Raw genomic sequence first — 18,900 nt, 5'->3', positions numbered from 1 at the left:
CACATCTGGTACTATGCCAGGAATGCAGCTTCTCTCTTATCTCACTTTTTCCCTGCGCTTGTGAGACATGCTGCTGCCTCTCAGTGTTTTCCACTCAGGGATTACCCACAAACCTCTGTTAGCCTGACTTTGGTCAGGTTGGCATACCTGGTTTTGTCTGCTATATCTTTATTCAGGCCTAACAATCCCCCCTTTGTCCCTAGAGGACCACAATGGGACTCTTGGGACACATATCCATTTAACAATTGTACGGGGGAGGCTAGTAAACCATGACCCAAGGTCTGAGTGGAGGTCCTTAAAACTAAAAGTGTGATCAAGAGATATAGCATGGAAAACAACAGCAACATTCTTAATAGCTTGTAAATCTTTGTCAATTAAGCCAGAGTGATTAACAGCAAAGCAACATTTTTCCCCAATGCGAGCACAAGCCCTTCTCTAATTCAGCATTCATGGCATTTAGCACACGTCTATTTTGCAAAGTTACTTCTGCTACTTCATCAGTCTTTCGTTGCAACTTTTGGAAAGCGTCTATTAATGCATTAGCTGGTTTTTTTCAAGCTCTGCAGAAATATTTACAACTGCTCTCTTGAGCTTAGCCACCCACAATCCAGGAATGAATGCACGGACAAAAGAGTGGAATCCTGTTTGTCTGACAACTAAGGGATTGGGGCACTGACTATAAATCAGTTAGGTATACCAAGTGGTCTAATTTCCCAGATGTTTCGGTGAATAATCCAGTCCCATGTGCATCCTCCCCATGGACCCGTCAGGATTCGGTATGTGGAAGCCCACACCCCCCAGTCCAAATGCTTGGAAGGAGCACTGTAAATGTTTACACTTCCACCCAGAAAGTCTTTAGTATATCTCCATGACCACAGATCAGATGGTACTCCTGATGTGTCTGTAAGGGCAGTGGGCCAAGTCTGGTACTCAAGATCACTCCAAATGGCCATCAGCTGGTCATTCAGGAAATTCTGAATGTCCAAACATACTAGATCCCACTGCAATGCCTTCCCAGCCTCAGTGAAATTTAATACCATCTTTCCTTGGTGTAGTACTATATTACATTTGTTATTTAACTATTTTCAGGTACTTTTAAAAGGCATTGACATTAATAGCATAGGAGGGGGTTACATTATTAGTCACTGGAATGGTTTCAATACAGGTAAAATTTCCAGTGGCAGAACAAACTCTTCGGGTACTTGTTATTTAAAATCCAATTAGAGAGAGCAATACATGCTGAAGAATTTATCCACAACACAGGGCACAGCCTGTAGAATAAACCCCAAAATCCAATCAATACCACATTCCCAAGCATGGGTCCCTCAAATTTTTTCTGCCAGTGTACAATTCTTTGTTTCTTCACCGGGGTCAGTTCTTAATGTCCTTTCTAGTCAGGAATTCCTGGACTTTAGCAATTTCAGTGGAGTGAGTGTTCCTTCTTCTTTCCCAAAACAGTCTTGGTGCAGCATCATATAGGGGAGAGGTTACTAGCACATCACCCTGTAATGGTTTTGCTTTTTCTAGAAAAATTCAAAGGCACAGTAGATCTGTCAGTGGATAAGGGAGAGGCTACTAGCACTTCACCTTGTACTTTTTCCCTACTGTCCAGAAGGCACAGTGGAGCTAGAAGGTGAAATAGGCTAATCATCAGTAGGAGAATTCTCCCAATGTGGAGGGGTCTTTTTGCAGTGAGAATCTTGGGTCCAAGCAGTCAGTCTTTGGTACTTCACAGCGGTGTTGGTAGTCATCAGGACTTAAGGGCCTTTCCAGCATGGAGCCAAGGCAGTCTTTCGTTGGTGGACCTTTACATCAATCCCGTCTCCTGGTTCCAAGGAGTGGCAGGGCTGCTAGGGTCTTTGGGTAGCGCTTCCTTACCTGTGAGAAAAAAAACTTAACACATTTCATTAGTGCCTGGCAGTGTTTTTCAGATCTCATAGCTGCATGGGCAAATTCAAGCCCTCCTTTTCCTGGTTGTTAACCAAGTCTTAACTGTGAGCAGTGTCCTTGAATGGAGTCAGTGTCTTATCTATAGCCTGAGCTTGCTATTTTATTTTATTTTATTTTTTCAGTTAATTCATTCTGTTCTTTGTGCTTCTTCCCTTCTTGGCTTCTTTTAACCTGCAAAGGAAACTTTCACTTTTTACTCATACACCTTTTTCCCAACAATGAACACCTACACATTGTCATTATACAGTACATTAGTCTTATTATTTAATATATGCCACACACACTCTTTTACTAAAATAACCTTATTACACAGCTTTCGAGCAACAAGCCAGGACAAGCACACCCACTTTGAGGAGTTCACTCAATACAACCTCTAGTCCAATAGCCTTCCACCATCCCCAGCCCTCTGGCTAGAAATCTGAGGTAGCCAGAAAGATCCCATGTACAATATGGGGAGTGGGTTAACTTTTCATGTCCTTGCTTTCAAAGACTGTTGGTATGCAAATTTTAACAACAATTTTTGCAATTAACAATTTGACCAATAAAGTTTCTTTTCCTTACTTAAGGAAATGCATTAGACTTTAGTATATCACATTCTCCTGATTTATCTAAACACTTTGTATTCCAAGTTGAACAAAACAAGTATCTGCATTTTAATTTAACCTTTTTGTTTGATTTTAAACTAGATTATTTTATAAAAATATTAAACACAAAAATTCCAGCCACAAGACAAACACCACAAGACAGAACATAGAACACAAAACATAATTTCTATTGTGCCAGTAAATGCATGGTACGTTGAATGCTGTTTAGCTGGCATCAGTTTTCTCTGATTATCTGAAAGACAAAAAAACAGAGGTCTACCCCTTCTGGGCAGACAATCATTGCTTAAAATAGACAAATACCCTTGTTGATTTCAGGAAAAACAGAGGAATTATCCCATATTTTATGTGTTTCATAGGCAGCCCAGGTTTCAGTGGCTCCTACCTTATCAGTTAGATAATTTGCATGAATACAGATGCTTTCTGGCTTGCTTTTTACTTTTAACTCTTGCTTTCAAACACTGAAAGAAAACATCACTACTTATAGTGCCCTTACAGCCTAATAAAATTTCAATTACATAGCACTATATACATTCTTCAGCTAATTTAACTAAATTCTAAATGATTGCAATTAACAATTTCTTTGCCTCAATTTATTTACAAACATTTCAAAGACACCAAGAACTTTCCTCTTTAGCATTTTTACAAAGTTCAACTGCTGTTTCCTCCAGCAACTACAGAGTTAACTTCTCACTCTCCCTTAAATCACTTGCTTGTCTCCCAACAGCCACTTTTATCAACTCAAATCACCATTCCAAGTAAGTTCTGGGTATTTGAAATCCCCATGCTTACACTTACTTACTCCTTCCTTCCACTACACCCTTAAAGTTTTCCAACCTGTTTTCCAATCTCTCTGTCTGTTGCCTGCCCGCCTGGGCCCGATCCTGCTTTTCTCACTGAACCGTCCCTTCCATAGGCACCAATTTCTTCCACTACCAGTTTAGCTAGGAGGGTGGGCTTCTCAACTAGCCCCCCACCCCTCCTGGTCTCTTCCCTTAAACATTCTTACTCACAAGACTACCCGAGTCCTCCTTCATGAGGCTTGCCACCTAGACGAAGACACATGGCCCATTGGGCAAAGGCCATTTACTTAACATATAATTTGAAGGACTACTCTTAGAGGGTTTACCCAGAGACTCATTCATCTGTTTGACACTTAAACAGAAAAGAGAATTACACAGAGAGCAGAGGGAATTACAGTCTAAGCCAGACTTTCCCACTTCTATACACTGACCGCTACAGGGGACAGGACAGAAGGATCTCAATTTAACCTCAGAGCTGTCTCGCACACATGGCTTCCACTCCGAGGAATTACGAACAAGAGGTTCAGTTCCACCCACACTCCTAACACCCAAATGAACAGAGAAAAAAAACAACAACAGTAACGGGTTAAATAGAACAGAACCAGAACCAGATAGTGTTTCCTTATCCTATTAGGACTCACTTTTACTCATGCAGTTCTCAGCATATAACACCAACAGTACCAAGCAAAGCAAACACAAAATAACAAGGGTAAAACAAATAGATGGTGTAAATTCTGCAGGGCTCCCCCCTTCTTAATTGCTCACCAAACTGTGACAAATTTCTGTTACCAATCTATCCCTCATGTCAGATGATCAGGCTGACAGTACAGGATCGTTGGGGGAAGATAAAGAAAACACACCATATAACTGAATTTTAAAGCTTCATTAATAAAATAATAAAACAACAACGGAGAGTGTTGGGAACGCTCCCACATCACTTGTCTTTTGAGCTGGATTATTGGGATTCCAGTTAGGGTCAGTAATTAGCCAAGGTGCATTCAAATGAGCTGCAGATTTTTCTTTTACTTTTTGTCTTTCATCTTCTGTCATGAGAGTATCTAATAACTGATTTACATTTGCCCAAGTGGGCACATGAGTGAAAAAGATTGTGCAGAACATTCTTTCCACTGCCTCAGGATTGTCTCATAAGTGAGGCATAGTGCACTGCCAGTTAAACAAATTTGAAGTTGCAAACAGGGTATGGGTAAAACCATTTCATGTTCCCCAGCAACCAGTAGAACCAGATAAGTTCTCAATGAGGCTTGTAATATCAGAGGTGTCTCAGAAACATTCTCTCTCATGGAGTTAAGTAACCTAGTGGGGGTCCACAAGGGCAAGGACAATGGCTGCTGTAATATTGGGGGTGTTTGAAAAGCAGTCCCTGACCAAGTTTGCAAAAGGCTGGCTGGAGGCTGCACAGAGGGGGTGAGGCTGCCTGATTCCTCTGAAGATGAGGGAACATCACTCTGAGCTCCCCCTTGATTCTCCTCTGTCCCTGAACTGTCCCTAACCTGCTTTTGAATCCTTGCACTCCATCAGACGGGGAAGAACAGGAACAAAATTGTCCTCCTCCCGGTGCGGCTCTGGTGCATATGGTGGGTGATTTTTTTACAAGAGCTCTCCATACAAACAGCTTCAAAAGCTACCCATCCCTCCATGGGTTTATAATTATACCATACAAACAAGTAATCCATTTGTCTCGGCCTAAGATCAACCAAAATATCCCTTAAGGAGTTCCTCCTATCTGTGGAAAAGGTTTCACCCACCGGCCAGTCTCTAGTTGGGGACAAATGAAAGGTAAATGATGGCCATTGGATCCAACACAGATTTCTCATCTTAAATTTAACTAGATCAGCTGTCTCAGAAATCTCTTTCCAATCTCTAAGTATCAGAGACAACGGGGCATCCCCCGGGCACTTACTGCCAACTTGTCTCATTTTAATGAAGGGACTCTAACCCCTCTTCATGAAGGGACTCTAACCCCTCCTCCCCGGGTCGAGGTAAAGGGACTCTAACCCCCACCTCCCCGCGTCGAGCGCTCGCTTACCTCTCCAGGGACTTGAACACCTGGACTGAGACTCAAACCCAGGCTGGGACTCTAACCCAGACAACTTGGATCCTGTGCAAACCTGGACTGGGACTCTAACCCAGACCTGGACTGGGACTCTAACCCAGACCTAAGTAGTCAGGGACCCTAACCCCGACAACCTGGACCCTACTCAATGGGTAGGTGGACGTTGCTGGATTTCCAAGAGTTTCAGCTGGTTCACAGAACACGCCTTATCGCCAACGCAGAGATCAGATCACCAGGCAAGGCTCCTCTAAACTGGAGGATGCGCGCTGCGTTGCCTCAGGGTCCGATCCCCCGCCGGAGAGTCAGACGGGTCCCGGCGGAGTCGCCAAAGATGTCAGGGACTCTAACCCAGACGGAAAAGTTCGTTGTCTGACCGCGAGAGAGACAGGCAACACCAGCAAGGTCCGATCAAAAGCTCTTTATTGACAAGTGCACGCATCAATAGAGAGCAGCTCGTCTCCAGAGAGAACCAGCCTGCTCTTTACATCTTAGTATAAGCCTATATAGACAGTTCCGTCGCGTCATAAATTATTCACTGGAGCAACCCACCCCCTTCTTCTAACTACTAGAAACTAGACACCTTTAGTATACATGCATGCCTAAAGTTAGAAATGTAGGGGAGTTAAAAACAAACAAAGAACAAAACCAGGGAGCTGAAAACAAGGAGGCTGGGAAACTAGGACTCTTATCAGTTCTTCGAAGGAGCTGCCCGAACACAGCACATCTGGTACTATGCCAGGAATGCAGCTTCTCTCTTATCTCACTTTTTCCCAGCGCTTGTGAGACATGCTGCCGCTTCTCAGTGTTTTCCACTCAGGGATTACCCACAAACCTCTGTTAGCCTGACTTTGGTCAGGTTGGCATACCTGGTTTTGTCTGCTATATCTTTATTCAGGCCTAACAATTATAATGTCACAGTCTCGGTGAGTTGACTGCTGCAGCTCCCCGTAGACTCTGCCTGCGCCTCTCACCGAGCTGGAGTACAGCAGTCGAGGGGAGAGCACTCAATGTATTGCATCTACACTAGACGCGATATATCAACCGCCGCTGGATCGATCGCTGCCCACCGATTCGGCAGGTGGTATAGACATACCCCGAGTATCTGGTGATCGGAGCTGGACCCCCGAGGGGGACACATTGAAGGAACTCAGGGGTTAAGGTGCCTCTATTGTCAACTCTCAGGGCTGCTGTGGCTCAGAGGAGGGTGCCTGACTGCCTGGCAGGCTTAGGCGCCGCAAGCCTTGGAGGTGGGAGAAGTGAAGCGGCCATGGCGTGCTCGGGGTGCTCGTGCTCGGAGCAGGGGTGAGCTCGGGCGACGGGGGTGCCGCAGGGCAGAGCAGGAGAGTTGCCACAAGAGGGGAGCCTCAGGGTGGAGGGGGGAGCTGCCACGGGTGGGGCGCCTCAGGGCAGGGGTGCGGGGGGGGGAGGGTGCAAGGTGGAAGTTTCGCCTAGGGCATGAAACTTCCTTGCAACGGCCCTGCCCCACGCCCTGCCTGCAGCCAGCCCTGCACCCCCTGCCCTGCCCTGCCGGCAGTCAGCCTCTGTCTCCAGCCAGCCCTGCACCTTCTGCTTTGCCTGCACCAGCCGCATCCTCCCTGCCCTGTCTCCAGCCAACCCCTGATGCACCCCCCTGCCTGAAGCCAGCCAGCCACGCAGCCCTTGCCCTGCCTGAAGCCAGACCCTACCTCCAGCCAACCCCACATCCACTGGTGCCCTGCACTTCCCAGGGCAGTAACCCTGCACATCTGCTTCAATGAGGGGGGCAGGGAGCAGCTGGGACCCACACATGTGCACACCCTAGGGTGACCAGACAGCAAGTGTGAAAAATCGGGACGGCGTGGGGGGTAATAGGATCCTAGATAAGACCCCAAAATTCGGACTGTCCCTATAAAATTGGGACATCTGGTCACCACAGCACACCCCCAGGACTCCTGAGTTCCATTGCTGGGTTTCCTATTGGTTCCTCTGCTGGTTGTTTTCCTTTTTCTGGGGACTTTGGGCAAGTTGCTCCCCACTCTCGGGCTCTGTCCCCAGCAGTCAAATGGGGATTTCATACCTTCCCGCTATTGGAAAATGCTGGGAGAATCCCCCAGCAAAAGCTGCTCTGACAGTGCTAAGCAGCATCTGACCATTCAAGGTCGGAGCTCACTGCCCAGGAGGAGTGCTTGGCTCTGGGGTTTCACTTCAGCCCAGTGTAGAGAGAGAGCCCTAACCATGGAGTTTGGCTCAAGAAGACCAAGTCTCCAATTTGTTAAGGGTGTTTTGAATTTCAATCCTGTGCTCCAAAGTGCTTGGTGTCAGTTGTAAACTTTAGGAGCATGCTCTCCACTCCATTTTCCAAATCATTCATGAAAATATAGAATAGTACCTGACACCGGACTGATCCCTGCCAGACCCACTAGGTTCACCCTCCCCGTTGGGCAGCTAAACATGGAGAAGGGCTCCTGGAGTCTTGGCTTTCAACCAGCTCTGCACCCACATTACACTGATTGCAGCTGGACTGCATTTCCCTCGTTTGCTTCTGAGAATGTCCTATGGGACTGTGTCAAAAGCCTTAGTAACACCAAGCTAGATCCCATCTATTGTTTACTCACCTCTACCAGGCCCAGAACCCTGCCAAAGAAGGAAAGAGGATTGGTTTGGAATGATTTGTTCTTGACAATTCCACGCTCACTAGTCATAAGAACCAAATCATCCTGTAGGTGCTGCTGACAAACTGAGTGTTTAAGAATGTATTGCAGGATCTCTCCAGCTATGGCAGTCAGGCTAGCTAGTCTGTAAGTCCCAGAGGTCTTTTTGTTCCCCTTTGAAAGATAGGTCCTGTCTTGTTCATGGATGGGAAGATGTTCTTTTTCAGGGGTCTCAGACGAGAACTGGGGCACAACACCTGGTTTGTTAAGGCCACAAAAACGGAGGCAGGAACCTCTTCTCTGCTGCTGGCAAAGAACCACAGGTACCTAAAAGATAGGGACTCACATCTTTGAATGGGCTTTAAAAAGGCAGTGGTTAATAAGTTTGGCCCCGACCATTTCTTGTTTCCACAGACTAGACATTTTAGCAAACTTTAGAATTCCTTGGTGCTAAACACTGTGAAACTCCCCTTTCTCCTTCACAGAGGGCTTTAATACCCCTTATCTCACTTGGGCTCTAAACTGCCCATAGTTCGAGAACTGTTCCTGTTCCGATTGGACAGATGGGAGAAGGGAAGTGACCTACCCAAGGCCTACACAACAAGGCGATGGCAGAGCCAGAAAGAGAAGCAACCAGTTCTGACTCCTGTTCTAACAGATGAAAACACCCCAGAGCCCAGGAATCGAGATGGTGGGAAAATTTCATTCAAACCGTTTCTGTCCAAAAATCCCATTTAGACTAAACCAGTTTGTTTCTCAAAATCATAACAAGTGGGATGAAAGATCATTGCAAAAATATTTTGTTGCAAAACAAAAGCATCTCCTCTTTGTCAGAGTGTGTTAAATTGTCTCCTCGCACACAAAGAGGAGACACTTACATCTCAACCATTAGATAAGATGCTTCAATCTGAGCTAAGTCATTGCTACTATTAACAATTTCAAAATAAAAAAATACAAATAAAATAGACGATTTCAGCTAATCTATTATGTCATAATCTGGGAAACTTCATATTATGCACTACTTCTAGTGACACTCCCAAATGGATCCGCATCCTTCACCCACCATGAGGTAGGTAAGAGCGGATCATTACTATCCCTACTTGAAAGAGGGAGAAGCTCAGGCTGAGAAAGAAGAATTGACTTGTCTTAGGTCACACAGCCCGTCAGAGGCAGCGTTGGGAATAGGACCGAAGAGCCCTGATTTTCAAACAAACCATCGGATCTTGAATTTCAGACATTGAATGACCTGAATACTGTGCTCTCAGATGAGCTCCAGACCAACAACAGTGACAGTAATTATTCAGCAAGTATTTGAGGAGAACTGCAATGTTAGAGGGAATCATCAACTGCTCAGAGACAATTAATGCAGAGAAGCAGCAAAATTAATCAAAGATAGAACTGGTTCTGACTTATTTACTTGATCTTAAAAGAGAACAACAAGGACCTGAGTCTCCTCCCTGTCAACATCCCCCTGCTCAACCAATCAGGGTAGAGACGGAGGACGGGAGGCTGAGGGTTCTCACCAGAGAGCCCAAAGGATGGCCCAGGTCACCGGTGGGGATCACTGCCCGAGCACTATTTCAGTCCCACATTTTTGGGTGGACCTTCCATAGTGGGAGCTGCAGAGGACTTCCCTGCAACACACACACACACACACCTCCGTCCTGTTGTTGGGAAGGGAACAGGAGAAAGGACAAAAGAAGCAAGAGAAGAAGAGGAGGGAGGGATGGAGGAAGAGGTGAAACAAAAAGGACAAACCCTAATGTCCCCAGCGATTCTAAGGGACAAAATCCCAGGTGCGCAATAAAATTCTGCCTCCTTAAGCTCGTGTTTTCCATGCCTAGAATTCACTTGTCACCAGATAGATCAGACTGAACAGGTTTCAAACCTCCAGGAGGCTCTTACCTTCTAAACAGGGACGGCTGTTTTCTAGTAAAATCACTACAAGGGAAGGAGGAAACTCGGAAGAGGTTCCTCCTGGCGCTCACGTCCATGACCCCAAATAATCTCTCAGTCCTCAAAGAGAGACCTGGAGAAGGAAACGTGCTGAAGCAAAGCCACAGAGGTCTCTGAGGTTTCCCTGGCCACTCGCCCCTGTCCTGCCTGGCTGATGTCAGCATCTCTGTGAGGTCACCACCTCCCCACCACCTTTGACCAATAGTCTGAGGTCCTGCAAACGGCCTTTGTGATGTCACTGCCACACCCCTCCCTTGCTGGGCTAATGTCCTGCCCCTGGCCAGGCACTTTGGAGGTTTGAGCTACTCCCTGTGGATCACCCCACTCAAGGAGCGTTCGTTCTAGGCAGCAAGCCGGCTAGACAGGAAAACATCAGACGCTGCTCCCAATGCTACACTCAGTTTTTCAGAAATTAGTCGACTTCATGGTCAGAAGACACCATTAGAGCATCTAACCTGCATATCACAGGCCTCCTGTATGACATAACAGCTACTTTGGGGGCAAACACATTCCAGAAAGGCATCTAGTCTTCATTAAATGACATCAGGAGATGGTGAATCCACCACTTTCCTTGGTAGCTTGCTCCTGTGGTGAATCATCCTCGCTGTTGACTATTGTGCCTCAGTTGTAATATGAATTTGTCTCTTTTCACTTTCCAGCCATTGGGTCTTGTTATGCCTTTCTCTGCTCCATTCAAGAGCCCGTAAATACCCAATCTTTTCTCTCCATTAAGGCCCTTCAACATTTCAATGAAATCACCTTTCAATCTTCTTTTGATAAGCTAAACAGGTTAAGCTCTTTCAATAGCTCACTGGAAGGCATTTTTCTCCAGCCCTCAGAACATTTGGTGGCTCTTTGCTGCCCTAGCTCCAATTTCACAACATCTTTTTCAAATGAGGATACCAGAACTGGAGGCAGTATAAAGGTTGTATAAAGGTAAAATTAAATAGGTTGCAGAGGAGTTTTTTTTTATTTCGGCTTTTGTTGCTAAAAACTTTGTCTCTCTGCAGTGAGAAAAAACACTCCCCGAATGCCAAAATTTGAGCCATGAAAAGCGGCAGTGTGAACAGCGCATCATAGGTGGAGCTGTGCTCCCGGTGACAAAGCTCCTGCCCCTCATTGGAGGTAGTTTGGCTTTGTTGCCGGGGAAGCTCTCTCTCAGCGATAAGGACGGCCACACAGCGCACCTTACAATGGCATGGTTAGAGTGGCACAGCTGCACCGTGGTAAGGTGCGCGGTGTAGACACAGCCTCAGAGCTGGGGAAAGCCGACAGGCGCTGAGGAGCACAGGGTTCAGACAGAGACATCCATTAGGAGAGGAACTATTCACAGGGATTCTCTATAGCCTAGTAAGGTGGAGAGGATGGAAGATGATAATGTACAGGTAGGTTCTGATGAGAAACAGTGAAATGAAAGAGTCTCCCTCAATTACATCATGTAATAGCAGACAGCTAAAATGGGACACATTTTAGAAGTGCTTAAATACAAACGCTAAACGTCTAAGCACTAAGACTGGTGAATTTGAGTGCCTGGTATTGAGTGACGATATTGATAGAATAGGCATCACAGAAACCCTTGCACCCCCTCCTGCACCCACATGGGGAGACTGACCTGTGTGCATGGAGCAGCTGGCATTGCTGCCCCCCACTCCTCCCTGGAACGCTGCTCATCTGGGCACCCCTAGGGGCTGTGGGATGTGGGGGCAAGAAGTGAGATCATCCGAGCTCCCTGCATCCAGGTCACTTTCCTCAGCCGGGCTGCATAGCGGGAGGGCAGAGAGCAGCAGCTTCTGATGCTCCCCTCACAGCACAGCCCAAGTGGGAAAAGTGACCAGGACGCATGGAGCACATAGGGTTGCTCCTTACTCCCCTCAAACCTCTATGGACCCATGGAGGAGCATTGGGGCAGGGGAGAGCAGTGAGCACCTTTGCACTGCCACACGGTGCCCTTTGACCCCTGGAGCCCTGGGCGGCTATCGGGGGGCACCACCCCTAAGGCCAGCCAGGCTCCCCAGAACGAGCAGCAGAAAACACAGAGACTGGCCACACACTGAGCAGTGGTAGCCTGGGCGGCTCGTAATGGAGGCTCAGGGGGGAGGGGCGTCATAACATTTTTTCCCAGATTTGGACCTTAGCGTCCAAAATATGGGTGTTAGCATGAAAACCTCCAAGCTTAGTTACCAGCTTGGACCTGGTAAAGCTGCCACCAGCCAGGGATTTATACAGTGCCGGGCTCGCTGTGGTCTCCCCAAAACCTTCCCCGGGGAACCCCCAGACTCAGATGCCTTGAGTCTCACAACAAAGGGGAATAAACCATTTCCCTTCCCCCTCCTCCCCTCCAGGTGTTCCCTCCCTGGGTTCCTGGAGAGATATACAGAAGGAAGCTCCGTGAATCTAAACAGAGGGACTCCCCCCTCCCTGTTTCCAGTCCTGGAAATAGAAGTACCAAGATAGCTAATCTCTCTTCCCCCTTACCCAGAGGGTATGCAAAGTCAGGCTAGTAAATCTAACACAACGAGATTTTCCCCCTGACTTCTTCCTCCCACCAATTCCCTGGTGAGCTGCAGACTCAATTCCCTGGAGTCCCCACTAAAGAAAAAATCCAACAGGTCTTAAAAAGAAAGCTTTATATAAAAAGAAAGAAAAGGACATAAAAATGGTCTCTCTGTATTAAGGTGACAAATACAGGGTTATTTGCTTAAAAGAAAAAAATGAATAAACAGCCTTATCCAAAAAGAATACAATTTAAACATTCCAGCAACTACACACATGTAAATACAAAAAAAACCAATATAAACTTATTGTCTTATTATCTTTGTACTTACAACTTGGAAACAGAAGATTAGAAAGGCAGGAGATAGAAAAATCACTCTCATAGCCGAGACGCTGCAGCGCTTTCCCTAAACAGCTGTAGGAAGACAGCTTTAACTCCCAGCGCTGGACAGCTGCAAGTGTAGCCAACCCTCTCTAAGCCGACCCCTTATGAGAACAGCAGGGACTAGCATGACTAGATGTCCCGATTTTTGGGTCTTTTTCTTATATAGGTGCCTATTAACCCCACCCCCATCCCAATTTTTCACATTTGCTGTCGGATCACCCTAGCAGGGGTTGCACACAGGGCTGCATTAACCTTCAGGTGCTGAGGTTTCCCTCTCTCCATTCCCAGAGCCTGTGATCAGGAAACAGACATCAGGGCTCCCAGGTGCTGCACAGACCATGACTGAGATCAGACCCCATATTATGCAAGGTGCTGTACAAACCCTGGGCAACACTGAGACAATTTCCCTGAGCCTCTGCTGCCCAACTTCTTCTGAATCCCTCTGGCTCACCCCCCCCCCACAAAAAAAACCCACCTTTCCAAACAGTCCTTCTTTCCTTGCCCCCTGATTCTGGTTTCACACCCTGGGACCATCTCCTCTCTTTGTCTCTCCCCCTCCAGGTGAAGCAGAGATGGAGGCAACTTCAGCCACTGGAGTCAGCCTCAGCGAGCACTGCAGCCGGCCCCGGGGGGAGGGGGGGTGTTTGCAGACACAGGAAGGGAGCAGCGGGTGCTGGGACGAAGGCGGCAGGAGAACAAAGCTCAGAGACCCAACATGGGGAAATTCCAGGGGGCGGGGCTCTGACACATCCCAGGTGCGGACAGCTCCTGGGGGCGGGGCTCTGGCTCAGCTCGGGGGCAGGGCAGCTCCTCGGGGCGGGGCTCTGGCACAGCCCATGGGCAGGGCAGCTCCTGGGGGCGGGGCTCCAGCACGGAGCGGGGGCGGGGCAGCTCCTGGGGGCGGGGCTCCAGCACAAACGGGGGCGGAGCAGCTCCTGGGGGCGGGGCTCTGGCACAGCCTGGGGGCTGGGCAGCTCCTGGGGGCGGGGCTCTGGCACATTGTGACGCGTAGCCCGGGCTGAACAGCTGCTTCCTGGTTCTCCACGTCCTGCCAGCAGCGCTGGAGCTGCCCGAGCCGGAGCAGAGCCGCTGTTCTCAGCTGCAGCCAGGATCTGCCCCCGGCCCCGCTGGGATCCAGGTGGGGACAGAGACTGGGGCCCGGGGGTTCCCCTTGGTGTGGCTGGCGGGGGCGGGAGGGGAGAAGCCGGAGCTGCAGGCGGGGGAAGGGCGGTGGGACATTGTGACCCGGAGCCCCCGGGGAATGAGAGGCGCTGGGGGGCAGGAAAGTGACTGTGCCCCAGGGAGCCTGGGAGAAGCCTTGAAGGCGTCTCAGCCCCAGTGGAGCTGCAGGAGGATCCGCCCGCCCTGCTGGGATGCGGGGGCCGGGGCCCGGCCATCGTGTGGGGGTGGGGCGAACCCAGGGACAGGCGGGGGGGGGGGCGGTGTATTAAATCCCTCCCCATAGCAATGTGCTACTCCCGGGCACTGCGCATGCCCAGTAACAGCCGCGGAAGCCGCTGCCCTTCCCCCTGCCCGGACCAGCGGTAACGTTCCGCCGGGCGCTGGGGGCGGGGCTGGGGCGGGGCGGGGAAGTGACAGGGAGCGTGGGAGGGGCGGGCGCAGAGCAGGAAATTGATGGGCGGGGGGGGTCAGGCAGCTGGAGGCAGGGTTCGTGGGGGGCTAAAGGGCACAATCCGGGCTGGGGGGAGGAGCAGGAGTTGAGCTCAGGGTGAGGCGCTGGCAGAGCCCCCCCCTTTGGTGTGAGGGCGGAGGTGTCGAGGGGGGAGGAGAAGCCGGAGTTGCAGGGGGGGGAGGTCACAGGGGTGGGGGTGTAGATCTGTCTCTGTGCAGCCAGGACATTCCCGGGGTGGGAGGGAGGTGAGTTAACTGGATCCTGTCCCTGTTTTTGCCACTTCCTCCCACACACACATTCTCTCAAGATTTCCCCTTTTCTCTCTCATTATCACACGTGGCTATAAAATCCAGGGAGATTCTCCTCCCCCCCCCCAAAGATCAGCTCTCTAATTGCCTCTGATTTTCCCTTTTCTCTCCATACTTCTCAAATGTCAATTTAAAATCTCTCCGATGGGGGGTGGATTTTCCCACCCATTTCATCTGCAGCGATTTGTCCTTGTTTGGGTGGGAAATTGTTGCCCTGGGTCATTCCCCAGAACATGGCTCCCACTGGAGTGGGATGGGATGAGGTTCCCGTTCTCTGCCAGGGCAGGGAAGGGAAGGGAGGAGCACATCCCCCATGGAGACTGCCCAGACCCCATTTCCCAATTCCCCTGCGGCCCCCTTCCATTGTCCAGGGAGCCTTCCAGCTCCCCCCCTGCCTTTAAATCAGCTCCTCAAAGGGCTCTGAGCTGCTCACGTGAATGGTTGCCCCGTGGCCGGGGGGGACCATCACATTCTGTTTATGTATTGGACAGTCATATAAAATCCAGTCCAACAGTCCCCCTTTTCCACTAGTTATTTAATAGCAACATCAAATCCCCTCCGATCTTGGTGGTTTTCTCTCATGTTATCAAATGTCGTTTGTGACAGGGTTCTCTCTGCGTGTCTCAAAGATTGATATAAAATACACCAAACATTTGCCCCACTTCTCTCTAGTTGTTTTATTTCTAATTGAATATGATGGGTTGTTTCCCAATGTGCTAAGATGCAGCCGCCTCTGGGGTGGATCCATGGTGGCCATTATTTGCTAGTGACAGCCCGTGGATCTTTCTTGCCCTCCAGGCCTTCCATTCTCCTGTTAAAGAAGCACTCCCCAGGCTCCCTCTGCCTGTGTGACTGGCCAGCAGGAGGTGGTGTTAACTTTCTAGCCACTTCTCACACTCTGTGAGGTAACACTTGCAGTGGCAGGGAAGGTGTCCGTGTGGGGAGATTGCAGCTGAAGGGGCATTGTGGTAGGGGGAGGCCTCTGGGTGGCTGGGCAGGGGGTACCCTAGTCAGGTTGGTGGGTTGTGGAGGTTTGGGGTTTTCGGGGGTGGTGGTTCTGATGTACCCATCCCTGAGGCTATGGGTCCTGGAGGTGGGTATCGCTGGGGGCCTGGTGGCTGCAGAACAGTGGGGGTGGGTGTCTCTTGGGGAGGCGGGACAGAGGGTTAGAGGGAGCCTGGTTCTGTGCCAGGGGCTCTGTCTGTGCTTCCCCCGCTGGTTCCTGGTTTTGTTGCCATGCCCAGTGCACAGAGCTGGGGGAGGGGATCCCTGGCACTAGGTGAGGGCATGCCAGGGAAGCAAAGTGATGGGTCGCACTGTAAAGCATCAGGGGGTCACACTGGGCAGAGGAGGGGGTCCCAGGCAAATGTCAGGGTAGATCGTTCTGGAGGGTGGGGAAGTTCCTAGGCAGGCAGTGAGGGACTGAGTTCCCAGTGGGGGGGGGTCCCTTGAGGGGGTCCCTGGCTGCTGGGGGCTCTTGGTGGGGGGAACCCTTTGGGATTCCCAACCTGGCAATCATGGTGTGGTGGGGGTTCTCTGGCCGGTGGGGCTTTGAGGGGTATCTGGGGTCCCTGGCCAGGGACTCTGGGGGCTGCGTCCCAGGGAATATCTGATGGGATCCTGGCTGGGGGGTGTCTGGGGCCCCTGGCTGGGGGGTCTGGGCTCTGGGTACTAGGGGGTGTCTGGGGGCTGCTGCTAACCATGATCCTTCTCTCTGGTCAACTTGTACCAGAGTCCTGGCTCCTAGTCACCAGGTCACCAAGTTCATTCCCCAGTCACGTGCCCTGTCACTGTGATAACTTTCTGTCCACTTAGCAAACACTGTTAGTGTGAATTCACAGAATTTACTTTTCTCCTCTTTTGAAAACTGCAGGAACTTTCGGTTCCGTTTGGAAAATTTTTGCCCCCAGTCCTTGTCCTAGATCTGCGGGGGTGAGGGAGGTGGGAAGGGAGTCAGCACTGCCACACGATGGTCTTTTCCACAGCGTTCTGAACTCATTCTTTCTGAAATCCGGTGTCATTGAGACCGTTGTTAATCCAGAGTCACTGTATGGAAAGACAAGGAGTGATTCCAGATGGACAGTGGGTCAAATGAGATCAGCCATTCGCCCTGTGAGGAGGGGTCCCATTAGCTGCTCTCCCCAGAGAGCTAAAGGAGGGAAGCTGCTCATACACTCCGTCCCTCTCTGCTCAGGATATTGGGGTTCAGCTTCCTGGGTCAGATGCTGCAGCCTCCATTGTGATCTGGGAGACCAGGCTTGGCAGCTGCTGCTCCCCCAGTGGGGCTCTGTGCTGGGAAGTGACCTTAATTAAAGCTTCTTCTCTGCCCGGCCCAGGGGATGACTTTCTGCAGCTGGTCCTAGCCCCCTAGGGCAGTCCTGGGCCCTGTTACTACTAAATTCTGAGCCAGAGTCTCCAGGTAACTGAAAGACCTCAGGGAATGTCCTAGGGTCTGGCAAGAAAGTGACTCTGCACAAACAACACCACCTCATTTCTCCTCCCATTAGCGGTTGCCAGGAGGAAATCCAGCCATGGGAGAGCAAAGCCCCCAGGAATGGGACTGTCCCAGCCAGAGGGGCAGGGAGAGAGGACAGGGGAAGGAGAGGCTGAAAGGGGGAGTGGGAGAAATGAATGTGGGGGAGAGATTTCCAGCTCTCTAGTCCACCCAGACACATGTATTGCTGCATCCTGGGGCAGAACCACTTTCCAGTGAACAAAACAAGGATCAGACAGAGCAAAAGCCAGTTCCTGACTCCATATTCCCCCTGTTGGGGTGTGGCTGCCGTGGGGTCAGTGTCTGAGGGAATCCCCCACAGTGACTCCTTTGGTTCTGCTCTTATCTAGCCTTGTGTTCAGAGAAGGGGTGAGGGGAGAGAGAAGGGAGGTTAAAAATGTGTCTGTGGACTTAGCCTGGCAGGAGGGGCCAGGTCTAAATTGTAATAAACAGATTGAGCATTTCCCAGCATGACAGAATCTAGGGTGTCTGTCTGCAGGGAAAGGGCCTGGGGGAATTGTGATGTGAAATTAACTAAAACCGGTTCTGAAACGCCCACAACTGCCCTTCTCCCCCAGACAGGCTGCAGAATGTTTTGCTCCAGCTCATCCCAGCCTGGCGTGGGACAGGGAAGAGAAATGGCTGCAGTGGAGTCAGTCCAGGTAGAGATTATCGGGGGGTTGCTGGTGGGTTCCTGCTGGAGGAAAGGGAGAGCAAATACACCAGAGGTGGGAAGGTTTGCAGAGTCTGATTTGGAGGTTGGAGCGGGGCTGGAAATTCACAGCGTGGGGAAAGGAGGAGGCCAGGGTGTGGCAGACCTACTGGGAGTTACTTACTAAGTGGCCTAGATTCTAGGAACAGACCCAGGAGGTTTGGAGGTGGAAATGCCCTAATTTGTGAAGAGAGAAAATAACCCACCTACATGGAGCTAGTCAAACTGACCAGACTCCTAGTGCTGGAGCCTGACCTCATTAACCATCAGCTGCTGTGAGATATAAAGGGGACACCCATGAGTCAGGCTTATTGGAGCTGCCTCTCCCTTCATATCCCGCTCCTCACAATGAGGAGGGTGTTGGGCATCCTACCAGCGAGCTCTCCCTGGACCCTGCTAGGGGCTCCATCTCCTGTATCAGTCAGTGGCTAGTAGGGGGGTGATGGATATGCTGGGAGAGATAAGGGGCTCTCTCTTCATCCCCTCACCCTGGCATTTGCTGGATACTCTGAGCCAGGTCGAGGTGGGACTCTCCTGACTATGATCCACCCAGAGCTTCCATTTGATTCACTCTTCTCTGCCACAAATAGTGGGGCAGCAAGTCCTTAGTGTTGGACTCTTACTCTTTCAGGGGCTGGTGACCTTCAAGGAGATGGCTATGTATTTCACCAGGGAAGAGTGGGCTCTGCTGGACCCCACTCAGAGAGCCCTCTACTGGGATGTCATGCAGGAGAACTATGAGACTGTGACCTCGCTGGGTAAGGATTCCTGTCCCTTCTGTTCTTGGAAGGGGAAATGAAGAGTGAAGGTTCACGCCACCCCCACAATGCCATCTGTACCCTGTCCTGTTTCAGCATCAC

This window comes from Gopherus flavomarginatus, unplaced genomic scaffold, assembly GCF_025201925.1.
Source record: "Gopherus flavomarginatus isolate rGopFla2 unplaced genomic scaffold, rGopFla2.mat.asm mat_scaffold_45_arrow_ctg1, whole genome shotgun sequence".
In the NCBI taxonomy this organism is placed as follows: domain Eukaryota; kingdom Metazoa; phylum Chordata; order Testudines; family Testudinidae; genus Gopherus; species Gopherus flavomarginatus.
Note: the sequence above shows the minus strand (reverse complement) of the source record.